Raw genomic sequence first — 13,004 nt, 5'->3', positions numbered from 1 at the left:
GGATAAAACATTCCCTGCTTCAGAGCAGGTGAAACATTCCTTGGAGGGGATTTGCCAAACATGATACATCTATTTTATATATACATATATTTTATGTATATCCAAACACGATACCTTTATTTTATACAATACATATTTATATATATATATATATATATATATATATATATATATATGTATATATGTATATATGATAAATAAATGTATCATGTTGGATATATTTATATATATATATATATATATATATAAAAATATATCCAACTTGATACATTTATTTTATATAATACATATACTATATATATATACACACACATATATATATATATAATATTTATCCAACATGATACATTTATTTCATATATACACATATTTATATGCATATTTGTTGATGTTATTTATCTAAACATGATACATTTATTTTTAATGCACAGCAAGGTGGTACCTGCTGGTGATGCTCAGCTCTGCCCTGCCAGGAATCCCTGGCTTTGCTCTGAAAAATCTGATTTTCCTGCATGAGGAATCACCCCAAAGCAGACAGAAAATGTTTGGTTCTCTTCAGAAGGAGCTACACAAAAGGGTGAATCACAGTCAAGAGTAAGAGAATTCCACCAGCTCATCAAAGCAGGGGAAAGAAAAATGAGAGTAAGGCACCCAGAAATTAAAACCATGCGGCCTTTAAGGATGCAGCACATCCAAGAGCTGAGAACAAAGCTCCAAAAAAAGATAAGAGCATGGAAAATGCACTGCTTCATCCCAGCTGAAGGACAATCTATATCCCAACTCACAACTCAAGCAGTTCTTTATTCTCTGACAGGGCCCCCAAAACCAGCTCTGGAATTGCCTAACACAGATATTGAGGATGTTCTGCTCCAAAAAGTGAATTATTGGGGAAATGTGGGCAAAGAAGCACTCAGGCAGCTCTTCATCACAACATATTTAATTTTGGTGCTGCAGGTATTTATTTCTCATGCTCCTCTGCAGCAGCTCCTGGACTCCAACTTCCAAAGGCTGCTGAACCCAAATTTTCCTCTGTTTGAAATAAAAGCTTTTCAAAGCATTTTCTTTAAGAAAACAAAAGTCCTTTGGTTCATTTTTACTGCACACCTGTAACTAAAAGGTGCTGTCATGGATGGAAAAGGTTTGCAGGGAAATGAGACAAACTGAATCCCAAAATTAAGGTGACGATTAAACTGAGGATATGAATGGAGAGGGATCCCAGGAGAGGAAAATGCTCAGCCCATGGCCAGTGGGGAAAGTCAAAATTACTGAAATTTTCTCTGGAAGCTCCTTCTTAGTGTGTTTTTTAAAGTTTCCTGACACTGACAGGTAAAATATCCCAGTTTTCCATCCATATTTGCAGTCAGTTATAAGGTAAAACAAAAAAACATCTTGGCCTGTTTTCTCTTTCCATCTCTCCTAAATTACACTTGGTGCAACCTGAACTTGCTTTTTAGTTTTCGGGTTTTTTTAATCTACAGAGCAACCCCCACCACTGCTTTGATAAAACCCTCTTATCTCTTTTTTCTGCCCATCCTACAGTGTTCCCTTTTTTCCTACAATAAACAAACCCAACCCTTTCAGCTGTTCTTTAAGAGCCCTGATTTCTAAATCTGGCACGGGCTGTTTGCTCTGCTTTGCATTCCTCTGGCTAATACAAATTTCAATTATATTTATTTCTTAAAATTTAATAAATAAACATCAAAATTTATTTTTAAATAAATAAAGAATATTTAAATATATTTAATATTTTTATAGTATTAATTTTTTTTTAATTATAGGAGTAGGTCCAATATTGCAAAACATCTCCTGCCTTTGAGCTCACCAAAAGCGAAGACACACCAAGATACTCTGGGGTATTTTTAAGGAATGAAGAGATTCCAATGGAAGGAAAATCCCAGAATGGTTGGAGGGACCTTAAAGCTCATCCAGGTGTCCCATGGGCAGGGACATCTTCCACTATCCCATGTTCCTCCATCCTGGACACTTCCAGGGATGAGGAATCCTCAACTTCTTTGGGAATTCTGTGCCAGGGCCTCGCCACCCTCACAGGGAAGAAGAAATCTACAAAAATTTCCACCAAGGAATTTTGGGAGCTCTTGTGTCAGCTCTCCCTAATCAGGGACAGCTCTCAAAAAAGGGATTCCAAATGAGTTGTGGCCATCAATGATCCTGTGGGAATGCTGCACACATCAGTTCAGAGGGGATCAGACAGAATTCCACCTTTCCTCTGAAGAAAAAAGTCCTGGCAAGAATGAAAATGTGTTTGAAATCCTTATTTTGATCCAACAAATATTGCACAGCGACTCACTAAGATGCCCAACACTATTGTAGAAGTAACTTTATTTAAAAATAAAACCACACACATTCCTTCAACTGGGCCACTTCAGATTAGGGATCTCTTCAGCCTTTTCTGGAGGGATTTAAAAAAGCTTTGGAGAAATCTTAAAGCTATGGAATTAGCCTGGTATTTATAGCTCCGTTTCCAAGCGTGTTCTCTGAGCTTCCTAGGACGTTCCTTTTCCCCATCTGCTGGTTGTTGACATGGTGTAACCTTGTATTTTGATCAGGAAAATCTAGAAGAATAAGAGCATTTGATTTGATGTTGTGCTGGAGAGGCCTGGCTCCACCTCAGGCAGCTCCACTTTGCTCCTCCACCACCATCCATGGCAGGAATGGTGCTGCAGATTTTCCAACAGAGAACTGGAGTTCTATTGTTTGATTATGTCAAAATACATTCCTCCCAATTATGACTAATGCTCCATCTGAATCACAGCAGCACAAAATGGTGGTTTTTCCCCCATTAAAATGCTGTGCTTCACATGCTGGATGGATACAATCTCTTAAACTGAGGTCTGGAAAGTTTTTTTTCTTTGTTCTCTTATCTGAAAGTCCATGTTTGGGTGCACTGCCTACCTTCCACCAAGGCATGAACTGCTGAGCTCTTTACTTTTCTACTTCAGCACCATCAAATGTTGAAGATGGCTGATCTTCTGTTTGGTTTTTTTAATGTTGCCTCAAATACGTTGTCTTAAAACCTCGCCACTGCCCTGCAGAACTCCCAAAAAACCAAAAATTCCACAGCTTCCTTAGAATACTCACCTACATTGCTTCTCATGGTCTTGCTTCAAGTTATCTTGGGGATCTTTTAGGCTTTTTAGAACTGCTGCTGCACTTTGAGCTTTGCTCTAGACAGTCTCCTGTGGTGCTCTCGATGATGGGCTATGTCCATTGGGGCCAGGTCCTTGCCTCCCTCCACCCCTCATGCGAGGAACTCCTGCACCCCACTTACATCTGCTGAGATAATCACAGGGTTTCAGTTAAAACAATGAGCCAGAGGTTTTCATTCCACTTGTCCTGACTGCTTTGTAAGCCCCTACACAATTGCTTTGTAGCATAAACAAAGCAAGGTTTGTTTCTAAGGAATGGCTTTGACTGGAACTGAAGATGCCTTTTGAGTTGAACTGATCCACACAAAAACCTCCAGCTAGAGACAAAAAGATGAGTTTTGGAGCTGTGATGCTGCAAAAGGCCTTGGTGAGGTAGAAGCTCACACACTTTGGGTGTGTATTTTATTTTTGTTAGAGGTGGGGCAGTTATCCTCTGTTCATTGGGCAGGTTTTTCTTTATCTCTTCCACAACCAATCCTCCCTCAGGAGATCTCTGCTGTTCATGGGCCATTAATTATTAATTATCTTCTGTCCACGGCCACTGCGGCCACTGAGTGTCCCTGAATGGCTGATAAAATTCCATCATCCCATTGGGAGATGCTCTGCCCAGGGGAGGAGCCAAGCATTCCTACCTGGGTACAATCTGAGGTTTGGGACAGCACAGCAGCCTCTGCCCACTGCATTCCCAGAGGAGCAGCTTCCTGCTGCCCTGCATTCCCAGAGGAGCAGCTTCTGCTGCCCTGCATTGCCAGAGGAGCAGCTTTCTCCTGCCCTGCATTCCCAGAGGAGCAGCTTCTGCTGCCCAGTGCATTCCCAGAGGAGCAGCTTCTGCTGCCCTGCATTGCCAGAGGGAGCCCAGGCCCATCTCCAGCAGCCCTGGAGCTGCAGAGGAAAACTCCCCCCTTGAGCAGGATCCCTGCTCCAGCAGAGCCACAGCTGGCACTGCAGGAGGGCTGAGCCCCCATGGATGGGGCTGTGCCACCACCTGACACACAGGGGGACAGGGCCTGCTCTGACTCTGGCAGTAGTTTTATTTTTGTTTGCACTATTGCATTTGTATTTTTAATTTTCCTATTAAAGAACAGTTATTCCTATTCCCATATCTTTGCCTGAGAGCCTTTTAATATCAAATACTATAACAATTCAGAGGGAGGGGGTTTACATTTCCCATTTCAAGGGAGGCTCTGCCTTCCTTAGCAGACACCTGGCTTTCCAAACCAAAACTATGGTTCCACCAGCAGAAGAAAAGGAGCTTCCTCTAAAGGCCTCGAGAAATCCACAGCAAAGCATCGTAAGAATTCATTTAAATGAATAATCAGACTTTGAATTTATCAAAATTAAACAGCAACAATAAATTCATGATAAAATGATCTGTACTGAGGGTATGGAAATGGACTTACACAGTGACTACAGAATTTGGGGGTTTTTTCATTCCATGCACATCCCTAACAATAAACTTCCCAAAAACTTGCAAGGATCCACTGATGTGCTATAAATGATGGGCTATAAATGATGAGCTATAAATGAGCCTTGGCTCAAGTACAGGACATTGGTGAATCCCCAGTTGGAAAAGAAACTATTGGATCACAGAATCCCAGAAGGCTTTGGGAATCTGTTCTAGAGACCCAAGCAAAGTTCTGCTACTTTTCTGTTAAGTCTGGAACTAAGTTACTGAACTTTAAACTGAGCTTTAGGGTCTTTACTAGCTAACACAGTTTCTTAAGGCACTTAAAATGCATTTCTACTTATTTAAAACTACAACTTGCACTTAAAACTTAAACCTACACTCGCTACTTCACATCTGTGTGGCTTAATATATCTTAATTTCTCTGAAGGCTTTAATTCAAGCCCTGCACTCACCTCTCTCTCTGTGAGGAACTCAGAGAGGCTCACATTCCAACAGTTTGGGATGGAAGGGACCTTAAAGATCAGCTGATCCCATCTCCTGCTATGGGCAGGGACACCTTCCCCTAGTCCAGGTAGCTCCAAACCCCATCCAGCCTGGACTTGGCTCGTTATTCCCTATAGGAATATAGGGGATGGCTCATTTTTCCCTACAGGAATATAGGGAATGGATAATTTTTCCCTACAGGAATATAGGGAATGGATAATTTTTCCCTATAGGGATATAGGGAATGGCTCATTTTTCCCTTAGGAATACAGGCAATGGCTCACTCTTCCCTATAGGAATATAGGGAATGGCTCATTTTTCCCTATAGGAATGGCTCACTATTCCCTATAGGAATTTAGGGAATGGCTCATTTTTCCCTATAGGAATGGCTCATTTTTCCATATAGGAATATAGGGGATGGCTCATTTTTCCCTATAGGAATGGCTCACTATTCCCTATAGGAATATAGGGGATGGCTCATTTTTCCCTATAGGAATATAGGGGATGGCTCATTATTCTCTATAGGAATGGGTCATTTTTCCATATAGGAATATAGGGGATGGCTCATTATTCCCTATAGGAATGGCTCATTTTTCCATATAGCAATATAGGGGATGGCTCATTATTCTCTATAGGAATGGCTTATTTTTCCCTATAGGAATATAGGGGATGGCTCATTTTTCCCTATAGGAATATAGGGGATGGCTCATTATTCCCTAACAGCTGCCTGCTCCTGAGCCCTTTCCATCCTCCCTGTGCTGCTCCAGAGGCCAGGTGCCTCCAGCACTGATCCCTCTGAGCCCCAGAGGAGCCTGCCCAGGACTGGAGGCAATAATTTGGATTTTTCCAGAGGTGGAATGGATTGGAGCTCATCAGGTTAAAGGCACATCCCAAAGAGTGAAACCCTCAGATCCCAGAGCCTGAGGACTCAGCACAGGCACAGTTAGGCATCAAATTCACAAGAATTGGGCATTTCACATTTTTCCCCAAATAAATCTTCATTAAAAGGAAATGCAAAATCACTGATTTCTGAATCCTTCAGCAGATGGGAAGAATTAGTTCTGATTTTCAGATCCCCTCTTTGGAATCTCTTTGAAAGCCATTTATCATCACAGTGAAGGTCTGGGCTGTTGTTAAAACCTTCTCCTGCCACAGAAAAGCCTGACAGGGAATGGGAGTGAGAAGTTTCAGATGAGCCAAACAAACAGGGTGCAACACCACCCTGTGACAACGAAAGTCACCAAGTGCATTGGCTGTGAAACCAAATACAGTATTTCCCATGATTATTTAAATGTCTTAATGAAGTTGAGAAGCAAACCCTGCAGTTTGGCTTCACTGATTTCACCAGTGTCCCCAGTTTAATTGAGTTTTCAACCGATTTTCCCAATTTCAGTGCAAATTAGGGCCCAGCATTTTGTAAAAAATGGGCATTAAAGTCTCTTGGTTGTCTCAAAATGCATTTGCAAACCTGGCAGAGCCTTTCAGGAATGGGTTTTTTTCACATGCAAACTACTTAAAATAAAAATTATTTACTCTGTAAAGTCCTTCCCCAACCAATATGACTCCATAAATGACACCCTCTAAATGATGAAGATATATTTAGATTTTCTTAAGCACTGGGACACTAGAAAATATCAATGTTTAGGCTCTGTAGAGGGTTTACCTGTTTTTAATACCCTGTATCAACAAGGAACATTCAGTCCATAGATATTATTGAATATACAGATATTACTGAATGGAAGTATTTAAAAACACAACCATTTTATGCAGGTTATTCATATAATTATAATTTATCTTCACAGTAACAAAAACAGATAGAAAGATGGTATAACCTACCATTAAAGAATTTGCATAAAAATGTATTTTAGATCATAATTCCACTATAGATGTAACATTCTTCATACAAAATTATACATTAATGTTTAAACACATTGAAAGGTATTGATCAGAGACATTTTTATGAAGAATTCCCCATGAGCACAGAATGCTAATCACAGCAACCACTGTAAAACTCTAATTTACTGGAAACAATTCCAAGAGATGGATGAAAGAGCCCAAGAATAAAACCTAAAGTCATAGCAGGGCTTAAAAAATCTGGGTCACATGGCCAGTGCTAAGGACTGGAGGAACAGCAGGGAAAGGAGCCTCGAGAAATCCACAGCAAAGCATCAGAAGAATTCATTTAAATGAATAATCTGATTTTGAACTTACCAAAATTAAACAGCAACAATAAATTCATGATAAAATGATCTGTACTGAGGGTATGGAAATGGACTTACACAGTGACTACAGAATTTGGGGTTTTTTTTGATTCCATGCACATCCCTAACAATAAACTTCCCAAAAAGTTGCAGGAATCCAGTGGTGGCTTTATTTCAGGGGGAGACACATCTGTTTTTTCAGAGCCTTTTGCTGTCTCCTTCCTTTGTGAGCTTCCTATTTACATAACAAATCTGCGCTAAAAGATTAAAAAAATCCTGTCCCCATCTAATCTCTCCAGATACAAACAATATTCTTACAACTACAGTATTTGGAGGATCTAAAATTAAAGATACTTTTTGTGAGTAAACATAAAAAATACCAAAATCTGTTATTCCTGTACGAGCAACAAACTGAACTTTTTAATTGTGTGCTGTCACAAGTGAGTAAAAAAGAGGGCGGCAGTCAGCCAGTTCTCTTTTTACTTTAGCTTTTAAATGCATTTCTTCTAAATCAAACAACTTGATTATTGGCTGTTTCTTATGTTATTTTTCTCATTTACTCTGTGGCATAACTGAAAACCTCTCCTCCCAACCAGTTAATTCCAAATTAGAGCCATGAGCTCCATGCTGGAAAATAACAGCAGCAGCTTTTGTTTGGGAGCATCCAGTTCTGTCTGATTTTCTTTACAGTGTTTGTTATTTTGTTAAGGGAAAAAGTCACACAAAATTATAATTATTAATTGCATTGTCTTTCATTTCAGAGAAATCAGGGAACCCCAGACTGGTTTGGGTGGGAATGTGTGGGAATCAGAAAAATAGAAACTTCCAGAGACACTGAAGAGTTTGATCTGCAACCTTAGATTGATGTAAAAATAGAATACACAGACATTGAGCAGAAAAATCATAAACTTACATTTCTATAGTTGTAAGAACAAATATACCTTAAGTGAGAAACTATTGATAAGATGGTGAAGGGTTTATAATGTAGGGGTGTGGCTGTATAGACAATTACAGTAATTGTAATTGCAATTAAGCAAGCTAGGAGTTTGGGAGTTGTAATAGAAGTATAGATATGTATATATATATATATAGATATAGATATAGATATAGATATAGATATATACACACATATACACAGTTGTAACAGAAGTATAGATATGCGTGTATATATATATATATTGTGTATATATATATATTGTGTGTATATATATATATACACACACATATACACAGTTGTAATAGAAGATATATGTATATATACACACATATATGTAGGTGTACCAAAGTAACAAAAACTCATTATATGGAATATATATGGAACCCATTTTGTTCCAATATATGGAATAAAAATATCCACAATGCCGTAAAAATAAGTACAAGTAATAGGTTAAAAAACCAAAATACACCTTGTAACAACTGTTCATTGAATTAGAAAGTTATATGTTACCTTGTAACAAAAAAATCTTATAACTACTTTAAACTATAACCAACTACTGTAAAATCCCACAACCTCTAAGACTACCATGATAACAGGAAGGGAAATAAATCCCATAAATCCCATCCCACACCTTCCACACCTTCCACTGTGCCAGGGTGCTCCAAGCCCTGTCCAACCCAGCCTTGGACATTCCAGGAATCCCCAAATTCAGAAAGAGAGGCAGAGAGAGAATTCACCCACCTGAAATCAGGAAGACTGGTGGGTGTAATCCTTTAGGATTTGGTGCTTCTGGGAACTTTTGGGAAGAATTAGAGAAGTGCTGTTTCTTCAAGTCTTTGTGGTTTTTGCCCGTTTTGTTGTGATAAAGCCTCTTCTTCCTGCAATAAAATAGATGTTTTGCTAAAGGGGGATTTGCAGAAAGGGAAATTGTTCCTAAATTCCCTCTGGAAGGATCTCTGACTTCACTGCCCATGCACACAGAACCAGGAGAGCTCCCCACAGTCCAGGTCTGGCTGCATCCTCCCCTGCTTTACACTTGTAGAGATTTTAGGGCTGTAAAAACAGAGCCCACACAGCTGGAGAATGGAGGAAAGGACTTTAAAAAGAGATATTCTTGAGAAGATCCACCACCAAATTTCAGAGAACTAAAATAGCAAAAAGACGCCCAGTTTTGTTTATTTATACACACATCTCTTTTTATATATACTCACACACATGGACATTTCTATAAATTAATATAACAACCCCCAAAGTAGTTTAGAACCATTGAAAGTAGGTTACAGACTTGCAGACTTTTTTTTTTTCCCAAATGCCTTGTAGATTTTCCCCCTAAACCAAGCAGAATCCTGTGACTTGACAAGTGATGGCAAATCATGACCTCGGTCTAAGCACGGCCTTACATTTAATTTTATTCCTATAAGCAGCATAAAAAGTGGGTGAAAATATGAAAATACATATTATATACATGATTGTGCTTGGAGTAAGCACAGGGCTCACAGGATTTAAAGGTTTCCCCAATTCAGACTCAATTCAGGTCTGGCCTAAATCAGGGCTCTGCTGTCTCCTCGGGAGAAAGCCTGAAAACTCTGATTTTTTCCTTACTCTTCAATTTCCCTGGAGTTTTAGGGAGTTCCTAAAGGGGGAATTGCTGAGGTGTAGTCCCTCACTCTGTCAGAGGGCACAACTCATGCCTGTGCTCCTGCTCCCTGAGTCCCTCCTGGATCAGCCCAGGATTTGTGTATTTCTCTGGATTAGTCTTAACCCAGATCCTCCCCTAATCCCCGTGGCTGCAGGAATGCTTGGGCTGGAGCAGCAAGGGGTGGCACATGGACAGCAAGGAGAAACTCCAAGTGGAAAGAGCAGCAGGCACTTGGAGAAATGCAGGATGTTTGCTCTTTTTATTTCTGAAAATCTCTGCTGTGTTCATGGGAACATCTCAGTGTATTTGTGGTTTAAATAAAAATAATGTTTATTTATTTACAGTTTCCTAATTCTAAATGTTAAGTGTTACAACGCCAAAGAGCAAGGGAAATGTCTAAAAAAATCGGAATACCTGGCTATTGTTGGCAACAATAATCCTGCTTCCATACTGATTAGAATTCCCATCTATTATCTGAGTATTTGCTTGACATGGTATGTGGAGAAAATGAAGTTAAAGCAGAACAGATGGCAGAAGGAAAAGGAGAAGCAGCTATCCCACCTTCCAAGGCTACCTTTGCAGGAACATATGGCCTTTCCTGGGCTTGTGTATGACAACAAGTTGGCCAGAGGAACAGAACTTCAGAAAATGAACTGTAACTGCCTAACAACACCATGGACCACGTGAACAACGTGAGAGCTCAAAGGAACACCCAAAACCAGGCAGGTCTTGCTGAGAAGTTAATTCAGCAATCAGCTGGAAGGCCAACAAACCATCACATTTCTGTGAATTCTGTGATCCATTGTTATAAATACACTGCTACATTTCCTTTATGTATGTGATATATACATAAGGCTAAGGTACTGACATGTTTACTTTCCAAATGTGATATAAAGATATAAGGAACATTTTTCAGAGGTTTGGCAGTGCTGTCATTTGAGTGGTTGTTGCTTTGAGCACACAAGGTGTAAGAAGGGATATTATCTGGTTTTTTGTGTCTCCAGTTCCAGGAAAAAAAAATTAAAAAAAGGAGTTTTAATTTGCAAGAGGAAAAAATATCAGCCATCAGTTGAGTCAATATTTCAATCCTGTAAATCCTGAGTAGCTGATACCTCTCCCTGCAGTTTGGACAGTCTCCGCATCTTGAAGAAGTTCATTCTCAAGATTTAAACCTCTAAAGGCTGGAGAACAAAGGTCTCTTCAACAATCACACATCCCAATTTACTTCAGTTTTCTCAAAACAACTTAGAATTAAATCTGATGAATAATTTACAAATTATTTTCATTCATCTGTAACGCAGCATTTTGAAAACTTCATTTGTTTCCCTCAGCCCCTTTGCATACCTGGTGTACAAGCACTGCTGTTTTCTGGCTCACAATGGAAATGCAATCAACTTTTCTCCTTCACTGATCTTTAATTTAATATAGAGATAACTGAGAAACTGATGAGAGCGGAGAAGATAAACAAAGAATCTGAGGTCTGTATAATGCCAATTTGCCTTTCCTCCTATTTCTCCTATGTTGCTAAAAGTACAAAAGAATGAATTGGTAAAAAATCAATTCTTATTACTCCATGGTCACAAATAATTGCTGTTTTAACCCCAGAATCCCAGAATGTTTGGGTTGGAAGGGACCTGAAATTCCATCCAGCCCCATCCCCTTCCCCAGTGCCACCTTCCATGGGTCAGGGTGCTCAGGTTCTCTATTCAAGTGTTTCTACTTTAGCCTTATCATAGGAAATATAAATATCCCCCAAAAGTGAAGATATGTGGTAAAACAACCTAAACAAGAGAAACAATTGTCACATTTGTCTCCCAGCCCAGCGTCCACTCTTTCCTCCTGCCCTCCTTGCTGCTCCTGCTGCTCCCACACTGCTGGTGACACTGAGCAGGCTGCCCTGGAGCAGGGGCTGGGCAGAGTCCCAGAATGAAGCAGGGATTCATTCCAAGCATCTCCTCCATGGATCCACCTTGGGCAGCACCAGAGCCCAGCCAGGGCTGCACCCAAGATGAACCAAAATGGCCCCAAAATGCACCAGCGCTCCCGGGCTCTGTCCCTGGGATCAGTTCTGCTCCATTTGCATCTTGCAGTTCATTGTCCCATCCAGCTTTAGCCCCTGCAGTCCCACCCTGCTTGTTTTTCTCTCTCCAGCCCACGGGGTTTGTGCTCTTGGGCTGAGATTTGGGTCATTTGTCCTTGGTGCCCAGCTGGAGCAGGAATTGTTTTGTCTCCCTGCTCTGTGCACAGAGCTCAGCATCCCTTAAACATTATCCCTTTTACACTAAAGCAGCACAGAGCCTGAAAACATAGAAAAGCCAAACTTGAGGCATCAAAGGAACACTTCCTCCATAGGAAAAGTTAACTCAACCCACCGGAATATCTTCACTTCTATCTCCTAACTGAGATTATTGTATATAAATACATTTGTGTTGACCCCAAGGTCAGAACTTTTTCCTTTTCTCCACAAGGTGCACAACTCCACCAATGTGCTGGTGTTCACAGGGGTCCCAGGATGAGGGGAGAGATGAGAATGTTGACTCCATGTTTCAGAAGGATGATTGATTATTTTATGATATATGTTATATTAAAACTATACTAAAAGAATAGAAGGAAGAGTTTCATCAGAAAGCTTGCAAGGAAAGGAATGGAATGATAATAAAATCTTTTGATTGACCAGAGAGTCCGAGCCAGCTGGGCTGTGATTGGCCATTAATTAGAAACAACCACATGAGCCCAATCCCAGATGCACCTGTTGCATCCCACAGCAGCAGATAACCATTGGGTACATTTTGTTCCTGTTGCATTCCACAGCAGCAGATAACCATTGGTTATTTACATTTTGCTCCTGTTGCATCCCACAGCAGCAGATAACCATTGGGTACATTTTGTCCCTGAGGCCTCTCAGCTTCTCAGGAGAAAAAATCCTAAGGAAAGGATTTTTCATAAAATGTGTCTGTGACACACCAAGACCTGGATAAACACACCCACAGCATGAGGAGAAGAAAAGGATACCTGGACTTCCAGAGGAATCTCTTCTCCCAACTCCAAACTCATTAGGAGAGAAGAAATTTCATGCAGCAAGCACACCAACAGTTTATATTTTTGCCTCATGACAATTTATCATCACATAATAAAGTGTCTTCTTTTAGACATGACATTATGCCATTGT

The 13,004-nt window shown here is 40.1% G+C and overlaps 1 protein-coding gene across 3 annotated transcripts in view; it reads right to left on the bottom strand.

Moving 5' to 3' along the window:
* Nucleotides 1-13,004, bottom strand: part of MBD5 (methyl-CpG binding domain protein 5) — a 127,611-nt gene that overhangs the window by 49,899 nt on the left and 64,708 nt on the right. The window contains exons 3-4 of one of the 3 annotated variants that reach the window (XM_036386466.1): nucleotides 8,938-9,074; nucleotides 3,100-3,294 (exon numbers count right to left, since the gene is read on the bottom strand). The gene's annotated coding sequence lies outside the window, so the exon portion shown is untranslated. The remainder of the gene's footprint in view (nucleotides 1-3,099; nucleotides 3,295-8,937; nucleotides 9,075-13,004) is intronic. The other 2 variants (XM_036386464.1, XM_036386467.1) reach the window with 2 other exon arrangements.

The sequence above is a fragment of the Molothrus ater genome, chromosome 7 (assembly GCF_012460135.2).
Source record: "Molothrus ater isolate BHLD 08-10-18 breed brown headed cowbird chromosome 7, BPBGC_Mater_1.1, whole genome shotgun sequence".
Classification (NCBI taxonomy): Eukaryota; Metazoa; Chordata; class Aves; order Passeriformes; family Icteridae; genus Molothrus; species Molothrus ater.
This window is presented reverse-complemented; position numbering and strand designations above follow the sequence as displayed.